A 14,505-nucleotide genomic window follows, 5' to 3' on the forward strand; every position below is an offset into this window, starting at 1 on the left:
AAGCTGCGATTAAATTTACTGTTAGGACTTTTACGCATTTAATACGGGACAAGATTGTGTATCACACTGTCAGTGTTCGTATCTGTCTCCTGCTACATGAAAATTGTGGTGGATAACAATGGGAGGGCTAATTCTGTTGCAGGATTACATACACAAACACCATTCAAACAATCTCATATACACACTCGTGTACAAAATGTGCCTGCGTATTCCAGGAATTTCCCACAAACCTATTCCATATTTAGTCATTGTCAATTACTTACGCATTCCATTATTCACTCACTCACTCACTCACTCACTCACTCACTCACTCACTCACTCACTCACTCACTCACTCACTCACTCACTCACTCACTCACTCATTCAGTAAAACTCACTCACTTCTCTGCTCACTGTCTATTCAAGTCATTCATTAAGTAATACTCACTCCCCTATTCATTCTCTATTTCATTCCTTCATAGACGCTTGTTCACTCACTCTCCTATTCACTATATATCCCCGTCGTTCATTAACTGGCTCACTCACTAAACCTCACTAACTCATTCACCCACTCATCTGTTCATTCTCTATCTCAGTTATTCATTGGGAGATATTAATAATGTTGAGTTGTTACTCATCACTCGTATGTGTATTAATAAACATACTTATTTCTTACTCAGGCTGACACTGACCCTTGATATTTGATTAACAACTCTAGATGACGCAACAGACGAGTGACAAGTCCTATTCGATATTAATAAACGTCACCACTTACTCATATAATTGAGTTACTTGAATAGGTGACTCAAAGTGGTTGAGTGAAGTTAAAAAATCGTAATTATGAGGTATATTATTTATTTGGAAATTGAAACTGATGAAAGTGGTGTTACTTTGCTGGCTATTCCTCATTCGTTTCGAAATGGACAGTGGGATCAATTATGAATTCAGATCTTGTAGATTCCTTGAAAGCTATTAGGCCTATATCTATGCGCCGTGTACTGCCAGTGACGGAGAGACCATGCACTTCTTCAAAGGTGTTGGAATCGGCATCTTTAAGGGCAGTGGCTATAATTGATCGTACTTGCTGGTGTCTAGCGTTTCGCAGAGCTTCGCCGTGCGGACAGGATTCCAGGACTTGTGCAAGAGTTTCAATCTCGTTGTGGCAGCAACATTTCCAACCATTTTAATGCCATCGCGCCATTCGCTGTTGGAGAGTCCTTCGTGTTTATAAATCAATTTGTTGGCTCCAGGATATTGTTTAAATAAAACTACGCCTTTCCCTTTCTGTGGATGAGACACCAAATATCAAATTCTCTGTTCCTCAGAAGGTTACGAATCTTTATATCATTTAAGAAATGTTCATTCTTATGAAATAAGGCATCTTCTGAAACAATGTTCAGAGATTGGGCACATCTAATTCTCTTCTCATGAACCTGACGTGTTTGTATATGTATGGGTTTTGAGATTTGTGTAAACCTCGAAGGGCATTAATTTGTTGTAATAGTGCTTCCCATTTTGTTCGAAAAATTCCTAGTCCTTTGTACTTCCTGGGACTATAGACATTGCATCAGGAATGTCTGTGGGCAGATTCAGTACCTATTTCAGTGCACTTTTTATTAATTTGCCGGTGTCCAAGAACGTTTTGTTCATAAATTTTGTTAGTCTTTACTAGGATATTATCGGGTAATAATTTTTCGAAATTATTCTCATTTTCTTACGTAGAAACTATTTAGAGAAAACTATTTGCTCTATGTCAAATATACTGATATATATTTGCATGACAATTTAGCATTTATGATTTGCTGCGTGATAATAATTTACCTTCATAGTGGGTACAGTAAAATGAAAAAAAAAAAAAAAAAAGTTATTGCATGCTTTGTTGGTTCTCAAAATGTATGAAGGGCGTCTCGTAGAATGAAACATTTTTCTGCGGTTGTTCCAACGCACCTGTCGTATCTAAACCGCTGGCGTTGCTAGCGTCGCAGACTTTGTGAGTTCTGTGGTCGCAACGAAATTGTGAGCAGTCTTTTATTGCATGAACGAGCAAGATTGTTGTTTAAAAGCGCGCGTTATTATAGAGAGGGAAATAGAAGAAGCAGTACCAGAAGAGAAGGCAATAAAACACGGGTTAAAACGGAAGAAGACACAATAACAATCTCGAGATGTGAAACGAGTTTAGTCGTGGAGGATATGTGGAACGGACGTTCCCACAATAAAACTCTATCTTCATGTACATCAGTATCACAGACTTGAAGTGTTTTTGAAGAATGCAAGGAGCTAAATCAGTCTTTTCTTAAAGACACATTTCTCCTTGTGCAATATTTATTGTCGCTTAGCATGCATGTTGTTACCACAAGAATATGAGTTAAGTTATTCAGTCCTGAATATTTTTATGAAAAATTTGAAAGGTTTATTATTTTCTCTTTATTATATTTTCGAATCAAAAGAAATGACTCTGACGTTTTGAAAAATGGAGAGTAATGATCTCCATGCAGTGATTAAATACCTCGAGAGCAGTGACGTGCGGTGGCCCAACAGATTACCCAAGCAGCCGCGTAGTCAAGTTTTCTTTTCCTTCTTACTATTTATATTTGATTAAAATATTTATAATATTACTAATTATAAAAATACATTGGTATTTGGTACCATTTTTTTACAAAATCTATAAGATTAGGCCTACTGCAACTACTGCCTAAAATTAAAAATAATATTATAAAAGACTAGTCTAAGTATTAGTAAGTCGTGACGAGTTACTCCATCTTGTTGGGGAAACATGTGGTAATCGTCAACCCAGAAATTCATCAAGAAATTTTGTGCGCTTTGATGATTTGGAAAAAAAAACGCTGCAAGCCCAGAAAGAGAAGCAAAAAATATACGCCATTCAGGAATACTTGAAGAACTTTGGGACAGTGCTAAATTTAAACAGTGTGCATAGCAGTGAACAAAGAGAGCTTGTGGAAAAGCGCCTTAATATTAGCTTGACACCATGTAATGAAGAGGCCATCACTGCACTTCCATCGTAGCTCTGTGCGACAAGTTTCTTACTGCAGTTTGAAAAGTCTTGAATATCTCTTTAAAATAAGATCAGAATGTGCTGCCTCTGTTTTGTCCTCACATCACGGAGGCACACAAACCGCTCTACCACCCTTCCTTCAATCGTATATCGATAAACGAGAGAAAATTGTGATTTATTCGAGACGTCAGTTGTCTCATCAGCTAATATGGCAAAAAAAAATCAATTTTCTGTATTTGCTGTTTAATTTCCTTATTAAGTGTACTGGCAACAGAATAAATTAAATCATTTTGAATACGATTTGTCTTTGAATACTGTAGATGTCTCCAAATGATTTTTTAGAAGAGGGTCGTACTGGGCGATGTAGTCCAAAAGTTCTAAATAATTACCGCGGTTGTTGGACATTTTCGACTTACCGTTTCCTCTAAATGAAAGTTTCAGTTTTGCAAGTAGACTAATGGCGTTTATAAGCCTTTTCAGAATGTCTCTATTGCGTGTTACCTTTTCATTATGTAGAATAATACTTTCTTGTGTTTGGTCACAGCTCAGTTTCAATATGCACAGTTCCAAAAGTCGCGAGTTCGTTAGAAGCACGAATATGTGCAATAGCAACATAATGATCCCGTATTGATTTAGTTAAATTACTGTATTTAGTTTTTGTTGCTGAATTAAATTATTAATATCACCAGACATAATAAAAACTTTTTATTGCACTTGGAGCTCGTGGTGTGATTCCCAAGTTCTTTGAAAGCTTCAGGAAGACTTTTGAACTACCACAGACACTTACTGCTGACATCATAACTTCAGTTTTGAAACGCTCTTGCCAAATTCTGAGTCATCATATTCACTCTGTTTAATTTTTTTTATTCACTTTATATTCATATATGTTTATTTTAATTTTCTTTCTACAAAATTTATGTAAACATTTAATATTGTAAAATTCATGTAGGAGAGTATACTGAGTCCTTCTGGGCTACCTCCAATGGGAGGCAGTTATTCTCTTATCTCCTAACTACAAAGTTTCGGTACACACAAACGCGAGAGAAAACAATACGTTTTACACTCATTCGACTTCGCGCACACAGCCAGGCCAGGCAGGCTAGCTGCTGCTGGGGGTATTATGCATTTACTACAGTCTCGTGAAGCGTCCCTCATTGGTTAGAAGTTATGATGACGTGGGTTGTCATGGCAACGTCCATGCTAACCTGCATTCTGCACTGTTGGCACGCACGCTGCCACCTCGGGACCGCAGTATGTGCATTGTATATGCCCCATCACGCGATTTACAATTAACAAAACGTATTTAGAAACGTTTCAGGACTTTATGATTAAATAAACGGAAAGTTTAATCATGGATTTACGTAGATATCGTGATTCTTATAATCAATCAGTGCTGCCCAAGCCGTGCTTGTGTTGCTTGGGTGGACTGCACGTCACTGCTCCAGAGATAGGTTTAATGCCCAGCAAAATCCATAAAAATATTATAGGTGTGCTGAGAGATGATCGTACCTTCATATCAAAGCAATTTTAGATTCGTGCGAATACGCAAAAGGTGCAGGTCGACCATAATCTATATCAGGGATGCGCAACCGCAGTTGTAAGAGAAGAGGGTGGGTTTACCTGTTTCCACCAGCTGCGATATTCTGTTGTGGTCGTGTACTCTGTTTTACAAACATGGGCTATATCTGCTGAGTTTCAGTGGTGACTTGAATGCTCTGTGATATTATTTAACAAAATTGCATATTAAGTTTTAATAACCAGGTAATCACAATATTTGTTTGCAATACGTTTTCATATGAATTATGCTTGGCCTTAAATATTCTAAGGAATATTCAAACTGTCGATCCGTCATTTTTCGTCGACTTAGGTTGGTGAAACAATTATGATTTTAACTACACTTCAGAAACCGACTGCTATTAATTTGACTTTTGTCAAGCGTAATATAACGAACTGAATACTGAATAGCAGAAACATCAGTTTATTCAATTCAGCATTAAGAAAATAGGGAAAAAGAATTGTTACTCTAAAACTAAACCTTCTTTCTGTTACTGACAGTAGTATTCTAAAAATTTCTAGCAGTTGAGTTCGTAGTGCTGTTCCTTGAATTTAAGAATATTCTTTATACCATGCGAAACAAACAAAATCTCATGGCCATATTATTTAGCATACAGATGTGAAGTTGTCTGAAATAACAATGTTGTGTGCTATCCACTGTATCTCCCAAATCCCTATGGTTGACATTTTCCTTTCGAAAGAGCTATTTATTATGTAATAATGCATTTTCAAGATCTGTAGTCATACAAGTGGAATGCAGATAGGCCCTGTATGTACAAAATGAAATACATATAGGTACTGTATAATACATGTAGGCCTTAATGTGTACGGTATTATATTTAATGAAATTATAATAGAATAGACATTGTGCCAATAAATTCACCGTCTCTGTACTGTGTGTATAGTACACAATGAATGTCATTCTTAGATTTTCCTCAGTGAAACTCCTAATTTATCCCTGAAGAATGTTTCATTTGAATGAATATGGACTTTCTGTGTCACAAGACATTACCGATACGCATACATTGCGAAAATGTAAGACAGTTTTGGCAAATTTATATAAATTACGTGATTCTAATAGACCTAGTTGTAAATTTTCATCCTCTATCCATTATTGATGGTTGAATGGAAAAGGCCTTACGACCTTAACTCTATCTAAAATAAATTATTATTATTATTATTATTATTATTATTATTATTATTATTGTATGCATTTATTCACACTGCAAATGGGTATATACCCGGTGGCAGTGGTAACTAATTACACTCAATAATAACAACAATAACACAATTAATAAAGATAAAATTAATAATAAATTAATAATAATAATAATAGTAATAATAATGACAACAACAACAACAACAACAACAACAGGGAGCATCCAAAATTAAATGAAGCACGATCACTTAAAATAACATTTAAAGTAAATCTAATTTGTATCGTAACCCTAAGTTCGAACTAAAACCCACGAGTATGATATGTTCATACCTGCACAAGTACCTTTCAGCACTACACTTATTTCGCTGATAACTCACTCTCTGCACTGGAACTACGACACATTTCACTGATTCTATCCTGATTTCACTAACATTTCAAAAACATTTCACTGTTCAAATACTTTGCACTGCCACTATAAACTGTAAAGCTTCACTGACAGAAACACACTTCACTTACACAACACACTTCATTGACACAACACACTTCACACTTCACTGACACAACACACTTCTTCACTGATACATTATTATTATTATTATTATTATTATTATTATTATTGTTACTATATTAATATCGTTAAATAAAGTGTCATCGTTCCAATAAATCTGTTTTTCTTTAAGTGGATATAAAGATATGAAACATTTCCTCGTGTAAATGTGCACTTATGCACAATCAAAGCATGTGAAGGTTGCTTGGTAGTTCAGTTGCTAGAGCATTGGCTTATGACGACCGCGGATCTGAGTTGAAATCTCGCGTTTGACGAAGTTCTATCTTTGGCGGATAAAGCCAAGGTTGCGAGTTTTTCTCAAGGTTCTCCCATGTTTACTCATTATTTCACCAACGCTCAATATTCCCTTTCGTCATCTTTTCCGCTGCATAAAATAGGACACGACTTATGTTTAGGCGGCGTGAAATCGGCCATCTACCGTGATAAGTGTTCTCGTGGTTTGTCCGGAAATTGTTAGGTGGTAATAACGATGGATTTTAGACGATTCATAGGTATTTAGAGAGGTACCGGAGCGCACCTCTGATTGAGACATAGTGATTCAGGTGGATTTACTAGGCACGGCAGACCACTACCAGAGGTATGGTATTCGGGCTTGTTGGTTGGAGAGCAAAGTCTAGTGTGGAGGATGATGGAACAAGCTTAACCTCGCAGCTCAGTTATACGCAACTTATTCCATCACGGGTGCATAAAAAACCTTATTTGGTTAAAGTACCTAGGGATGCTTCTTATCCCGCCAGATAAAATACGAGTAAAGAGAAATTTGTAAAGTTATTAATCGTAGTATTGCATAACTTTCATACAATGTCTATTTCAGAGTAGGCTATTTATATGAAACAAATATTTTGCATATGTCTCAGTTTACGTGAATTTCAACGTCAAATAAACGAAGCATTGCCATCTGCAGATAAATTATTTTGCAATTACTCTATATTTTATATAGTGTAATGACTAGGGCCCGGATGTTTTTGATCCTTGCAATATAGTATAGTTCAAGATCAGTGTTAAGGCTCATTCACAATGAAGATTAAACATAACGTAAGCGTTAACTTAAGAATATAAACGCTATGGTAAAATCAAGATCATTCACGATGGGAACATAAACATAACAGCAAACATATTTGGTAACCATGGAAACATAACAACGACGCCATTTCCTCATATTCTGTCGTATACTTCAGTGCTCCACGATTGTGTTCTGTTTGCAAATCACGTAAGCATAAGCATGAAAGTTTGGAGTTTGCAAACTTTCATGTTAACGTTTTACGGTAATGTTAATGTCAATGCTTATGTGAATCATTGTGAATGATCCCATTTGGTAGCCTGGGCGCAAACTTCTGTGTTTATGTTACGGTTATGTTTAATTTTCATTGCGAATGGGCCTTTAACGTTTAGATTCTTGTGGTGGACAATGGAAGAGATTAATCTCCCCTGGTTGAAGAACTCATTGTTTGTCCCTTGTCATGTGCTGTCCTGTGTTGTCGCAGAAGATACTCTGACGTGTACTGACCGCACTACTAAAGAGGCCTGTGATATCTGCATATCTAGTAGTGGTAGGAAGAGATACCCTCCTCTGCACCTTATTGAGTTTGTAAGTCCTTTAGGAAAGGAAGAGGTTAAAGGTGGATAAGGAAAAATAATACAGAAGCTATTGGGGGAGGGTATTTATTTTGTATTAATTACTGTTTTTAATCTTATTTGCTTAATTTTACATTTTAATATTTCATTATTTCGAAATTTTATATAATATTCGCATATTATTATTCTTGCTTTTTCATGGTTTACCTGAATGTATAGGTAGACCATTTGTTCGATAGTACAAACAGCACCTGGAGAAGGGCAAATAAAAGCATAATTAGTGTTTTAACTAATTTTATTATTGCCACTAATAACTGAAACTGCCACTAACACACAGCCCGCAACTTCAAAAATATTTTGTGTATCGCGTCTCTAATAAAGTTATTTAATTGTAGTAGTAATGTAATTCTGGTAACCTATTTTATAGTTTGTCATTGTAATTATATTGTAAGTAATTAAATTTGTTTTCAAAGCATCAGATTGCAGTTTATTAAACCCAGACCTAATAATGATAGCATGAACTAGCTGCGGCCAACCAATGTAGAATTGCTGCCTTAATCCGGTTGTAGTGGGTAATAGGACGCATTCCGGTCTTCTAATAAACATATTTGTTCCCACTTTACAACTTACATTGTAACTTTCGTGGTATGTTTGAGATTGAAATCGAGAGTTTAGTGATCAGAAAATTAATAAAATTATATAAAACTTTTAACTGCTTGAAATCTTATGCCCTATCTATAATAACAAGTATTTTCTTCCTCCCTTTTCTTCCTCTTCTTTATGTATACTTGAACTTCTTGCCTTACCTTCTACTGTCTTACACTTTTCTGTTCTTTTCCAGTCTGTCTCTCTCCAATATATTAACATATTTATTTATTTAATTTGTTTATTTATTATTTATTTATTTGTTTATTTATGTATACTCTACTATTATCTTTATTTTCCCTTTTGTTCTATTTCAATCCCTTACCTTATCTGTATGTTTAAAATCAATGTACATCCTTTCTTTAATTTTTATGTCTTTTATAATTTTATCTTTTATTTTATATTTCTCTCTTCCTATCCTTAGCATGATTTTCTTACCTGCCAATGCCACACATTTTCTGCCAGTTTCACATCTTTTTTGCCAGTTCCACCTCTTTTTATGCCAATTCATATTTTTTGTCAATGTCATATCTTTTCCTTTATGCCAATTCATTTTTTTTGTCAATGTTATATCTTTTCCTTCAACTCCATATATTTTCTGCCAACTCCATATCTTTTTCTAATCTGTCAACTCCATATCTTTTTCTAATCTGCCAATTCCATATCTTTTCTGTCAATTTCATATCATTTCTGCCAGCTTCATATATTTTCTGCTAATTCCATATCTTTTCTGCCAACTCTATGTCTTTTGTCAATCTGCTAATTCCATATTTTTTCTCCAATTCTAAATCTTGTCTCTCAGTTCCTTATATGTTACGTCTTTCCATATCCTTTTTGTCTATTTTAAATCTTTTCTCCCAATTCTCTTTCTAACCAATTACATCTCTTTTCTGCCTATTCCATCTACATCCATTTTAACAATGGAAGGCATAGAAGCCTGAAAGTGGATCTGTTAAGAAATAAATTTGAAAAGTGACAGAGTTCTTTGCGGAACATGGGAAAATATTGAAATTAAACCAGTCTTTCAACGGTCTCCTCAGGTTCAAAAAATGAAGCTTTTTCTCTTACTCTGCCTAACTTTCCCTTTTATCCGAAATAGGAGATTAGGGGAGAGAGATTAATTTGATCGTATAATAGACATCTCATAAATTCGGATCTTCCTGATCATACAATCGTAGTGAACGCTGAAACATCAGAGGACAATCACAGAATAACAGACAAATACTCAATATCTTGGGCGGAAATTTAATTTTCAATTGTCCGCCGCGGGAATGGAATCTCGAAGTGCTTGGGTGATAAACCCACGCTTATCCACATACCGACAACGACTGAGCTAAAATCAGTCTACGCCATTAAAAGTTAGTAAAGGACATAAATACTAGTCCGCTACTGTGGTTCCGAGATAGCATACGCGTTGCCAAGTCAAGTGGTCCGTGGTTCGATTCTCGGGTAGTTAAGGGACTGGATGGTTGTTCGTTCTCTTGTGATGTATCTGCTGTGGCCCTGTTATGCAAATCCCACATTCACAGAGACAGTGTTGCCAACTTCGCGAATATAGAGGTCTCCAGAAACGTCCTAATTGTCCCATTTACTTGTAAAATGTCCCAAAAATTAAAATATTGTAACAGAACATTTTTAAAAAGAAATGTGTTATATTCTGCCTTAATTACTGAATGAGGGACTTAATAGTTCATTATTACTACCGTCATCACTAAATAATATTGGTGATAATACGAAATGGTTGTATGTAGGCTATATTTTGCATGAGTTGTATTCTATTTATAGAGCATTCTGTTTTCTTCGTGTCACTTAAAACAAATAGAAATATTTTCAAAAACTTTACCATAGCAATTACTCTGGCGAAGATTGTTTTATTGTACAGTTTAACATAAGAATCTTCCACTTTAAAGGTAGCGCACTCAATATCACTGGCTTGAAATTCATAGCTTACTAAGCACTAATATTTTTTTTCTGTCTCAACAAATTCTGTTCCTTTGCCTTGTCTTAATATCAACACTTCAGCGAGCGTCACCGACCAGTCGCCAGTCTGTACAGGGCATAGGCCAACTGTTTTCCTATTGTGAAGGGATCAGACTTCTTGCACAAGTTTTAAACACGATGTCAAAAAATAAGCGTGGAGATTAATTAACATTTTAGGAGTGATATGTAATTTTCAAATTTCAAGAAGAGAAGAAGAAATTGGCTAGATCACTGGCTAAGAAGAAACTGCCTACTGAAAGTTGCACTGAAAGGAATGGTGAACGGGAGAAAAGTTCGTACAGAAGAAGATATCAGATGATATACAACAATTAGATATCTTATGGTGTGTGTAAACGAAGAGAAAGAAGGTTAAAAAGGAAGATTGAAGAATGCTGGGTTTGCAATTAAAAAAGACGTGCCGTTACACAGAAAACTATGAATGAATGTAATTATCTAGAAATAGAAACCGGAATGTCACATACTATGAGCACTTGAAACAAAAAATTATCTCTTTGTCCCATTTTTATTTTATTCTAAAAAATACCATGAAACGACGCATGCTCCAAAGAGTTGACAACACTGCACAGAGGCTTATAATTTGTACATATTTTTATTTTTGATTCAGACACAATACGCTACCTCCCCTATACCGTAGTGGTCTAAATGTATTACTACAGGGGAGGTAAAGGGAATAAAAAAGAAGAAAGAATGAGAAATAATAATCCGTGACGCAACAGCCCTTTAAGAACCCAGACTGACCAGCCGGCTGATACGTCCACATGTGGAAGCAGAGATGGACGATCAGCTAACTAGAATGAAGTATCGTGTGGTTAGCACTATGTTCCCTCTCTCAGCCGTTATAGCTGTCTTTCGTAACCGGATTTTTCTACGCCCTATCGCAGCTTCAGGATGCTAGGTAGGCAGCGTCCCATATACTGGCCGAAATTTAATGATAAAATTTCTTCCCCCATGAGGACTCGAACCGGCGCTCATTCAGTAACGCAAGTACTACGTAATATGCAGTAGATTACGACGCCACGGTGCGGAACAGAAAGACCAAATAGTTCGATAAAAGTTGACTGTAATAAAATTGTTACTTCCCTACAATTACCAAATGGTCTGTCTGGGACCGAACCCCGATTGTTTTTGACGATAAGTTGTCTACTGACTAAGCCACCCTTGGCCACATTTTATCGTGTATTGTGTCCTTATAATCAAACCGTGTCTGAGTTGCCGATGTTATCTGAAGTGGACGTTGAAAGGTTACTGTACTCCTGCTGTATGTCACAAATCGGAAACTATAACACCGAGTTAGGGATCATAAAAAACTGTTAGTGACGGGTCAGGTAGACGAGATTTGACGTCACTTTGTAACTGACGGGAAGTGACGTGGAGTCCAGCGTCGATGTTGCCAGTCCACCTCCGTCATGTCCATGTGGACCACGATGACGGTCGCAGGAGGGGAAAAATAAAATTAAGTTTTTTTTCTTCTTTTCCTCCGGGAATGGGGGCGTATGGGAGGGAGTCGACAGTGTCAATCCAACTTCTTCAAAGTTTTAAGCGCGCTCTAGGCTCCTTGAGGGGAGTGGAGGGAGAAAACAAAGTTGGGCAACTGGACTCGTGAAATGAAGTAGCTGAGGCCTCCGCCCTGTTTGTCCATGACTCGACTTTCTTGACAAGGTTACGTCTATAAACTTAATTTATGTTTACGATAATATTACACCTCAACACCCACTGCGGAGAAAGTATCCGTGAAATGTTGTTCTCGAAGAGGTACAATAACCCCAAGACGATCCAGACGTAGACAGTAATGGAATTCTAACAATGCCTCTTAAAACAACGTATTGTACATGTCTAGGATAGGAATAAAAGTTAATAGAGGCAAAGCTTAAAGCATGATAGATTATTTATTTATTTATTTATTTATATTATTAGCACAACAGTAATAATGAAAATGATAAAAATAACAGTAATTTATTATGATAAATACGTAAAATATGTTGCAATTATGCAATGTATTACGTCTACACACATCGACGTTCGAAGGCATCTGCTGGACAATGCTAACGAAAAGAGAATGGCTGTTTGAATACATGACTCCTGTGCTCCTCCTCAGACTCCATTAATTCTTATGGAAAACTGAATGTGAATCGAAAACTGAATGCGAAAACTAAACGACTATTTAACATTATATAACGTCAGTATTTATGTTGTTTTGAAGCTCAAACATTTATATGCCCTACCTTTTTTCAAGTCAGATTTTAATTTGGAACCAATGTGCTGTGTATCAACTACTAGGTTATTTACCATCGATGGGATTAGTGATAGCGAGATAGTTTTGGCGATATGAGGCCGAGGATTCGCCATAGATTACCTGACATTCGCGTTACGGTTGGAAAAGCCTCGGAAAAATCCAACCAGGTAATCAGCCCAAGTGGAGATCGAACGCGCGCCCGAGCGCAACTTCGGATCGGCAGGCAATTGCCATTCACTAATTCACTTTTCTTCTTCTTCTTTCTTGGTGCTACAGTTCAATGTGAACCTTGGCCTCTTCTACGATTTTCCGCCAGTTGTCTCGATCCTGCGAAATTGCTTTGCAATTCCTATAGGCCTATACCATCTTACGTACTCGTATGTCTTCCTCAACTCCATCCAACCATCTTATTCTTGGTCGTCCACAGCTTCTTTGGCCCCCGGGATTTCCATTTAATATTCTTTTAGGAATTTCTACATCACTCATCCGTGCCACATGCCCAGCCCACCTTAATCTTGCTGTTTTTACCATTCTTCTAATAGGCGGATCTTTATAGATGGAATACAACTCATTATTATGTCGCCTCCTCCATCTTCCTCTCTCGTATACTGGGCTAATTATTTTACGGAGTATCTTCCTCTCAAAGGCATCCAAATTTCCAGCGTCTTTTTTTGTTAGGGACCATGTCTCAGCAGCATATGCTAGTACAGGTATCATTTTACCTTTTAGGTGTGTTTCCAAATTATATGTAATACGCTTTGTCAAATCTGGCAACCTTTTCAAAAATTTATTTATTTATAAGGTTTTATAGATGGTTATTTTTGTGGCACGAGATAAAATTCTTGAGCAAAGTAATTTTCTTAAGGCGAAGTAAGCCCATTCGCAGCTACACTAAGGGACAAAAAAAAACCGGACACTTTAATATTTGCTGGTAGTTTGCAAAACATTATCTTCTCATACAATATTATGGGAGCCATCTGTTGTTATGGAGACGTATATACATTGTTGATTGTTTTTTGTTTTATAAACAAGCCATTACAACCAAATATTCCAATTTTGATTTCGGAGTCTCAGCTATAACAATTTTGTCTCAACCATTTTGTGCTTCATTATCATTATCATTCGTTATTTCTTTATTTTTACATTTTCTGAGTTAAAGTGGGGTTGTAACATTTGTCTTAAAACAAGATGCGACCTGAAGATGTGGCTCGAGCTGTAGCCCTTTACGATGATGGACGCAGTGTACGTTACATTGCAAATGTTATGGATATGGCTAGAAGCACAACCCATGATGCCATAAAACGGTATAGAGAGACCCTAGAATATACCAGAAGACCAGGTTCGGGTCGTCCAAGAGCTACAAATCCAAATGAAGACAGGTATATGGTGTTGAGAGTTCTTAGAGAGCGCAACCTGCCAGCTACTAATGTAGCCCAGCAATTTGTTAACATGCATGGACGCCCAATTTCGGCCAAAACAGTTAGAAGGAGGTTGAAAGCAAGTGGACTGATATCAAGTAGACCTGCAACTGGTCCCAGACTTCTCAGGATGCATCGAGTTAAACGACTGCGTTTTGCAAATGATCACAGGGATTGGAGAAATGGACAGTGGAGCTGTGTTCTGTTCACCGATGAGTCCCGTTTCAATCTGTGCTCACCTGATGGACGTGAAAGAGTTTGGAGAAGGAGGGGAGAACGATTTTCACAGTGTTGCATTTCCGAAAATGTGCCGTATGGAGGTGGTGGAGTGATGGTTTGGGCAGGAGTGTGTACGGATGC

Source organism: Periplaneta americana, chromosome 9 (assembly GCF_040183065.1).
Source record: "Periplaneta americana isolate PAMFEO1 chromosome 9, P.americana_PAMFEO1_priV1, whole genome shotgun sequence".
In the NCBI taxonomy this organism is placed as follows: domain Eukaryota; kingdom Metazoa; phylum Arthropoda; class Insecta; order Blattodea; family Blattidae; genus Periplaneta; species Periplaneta americana.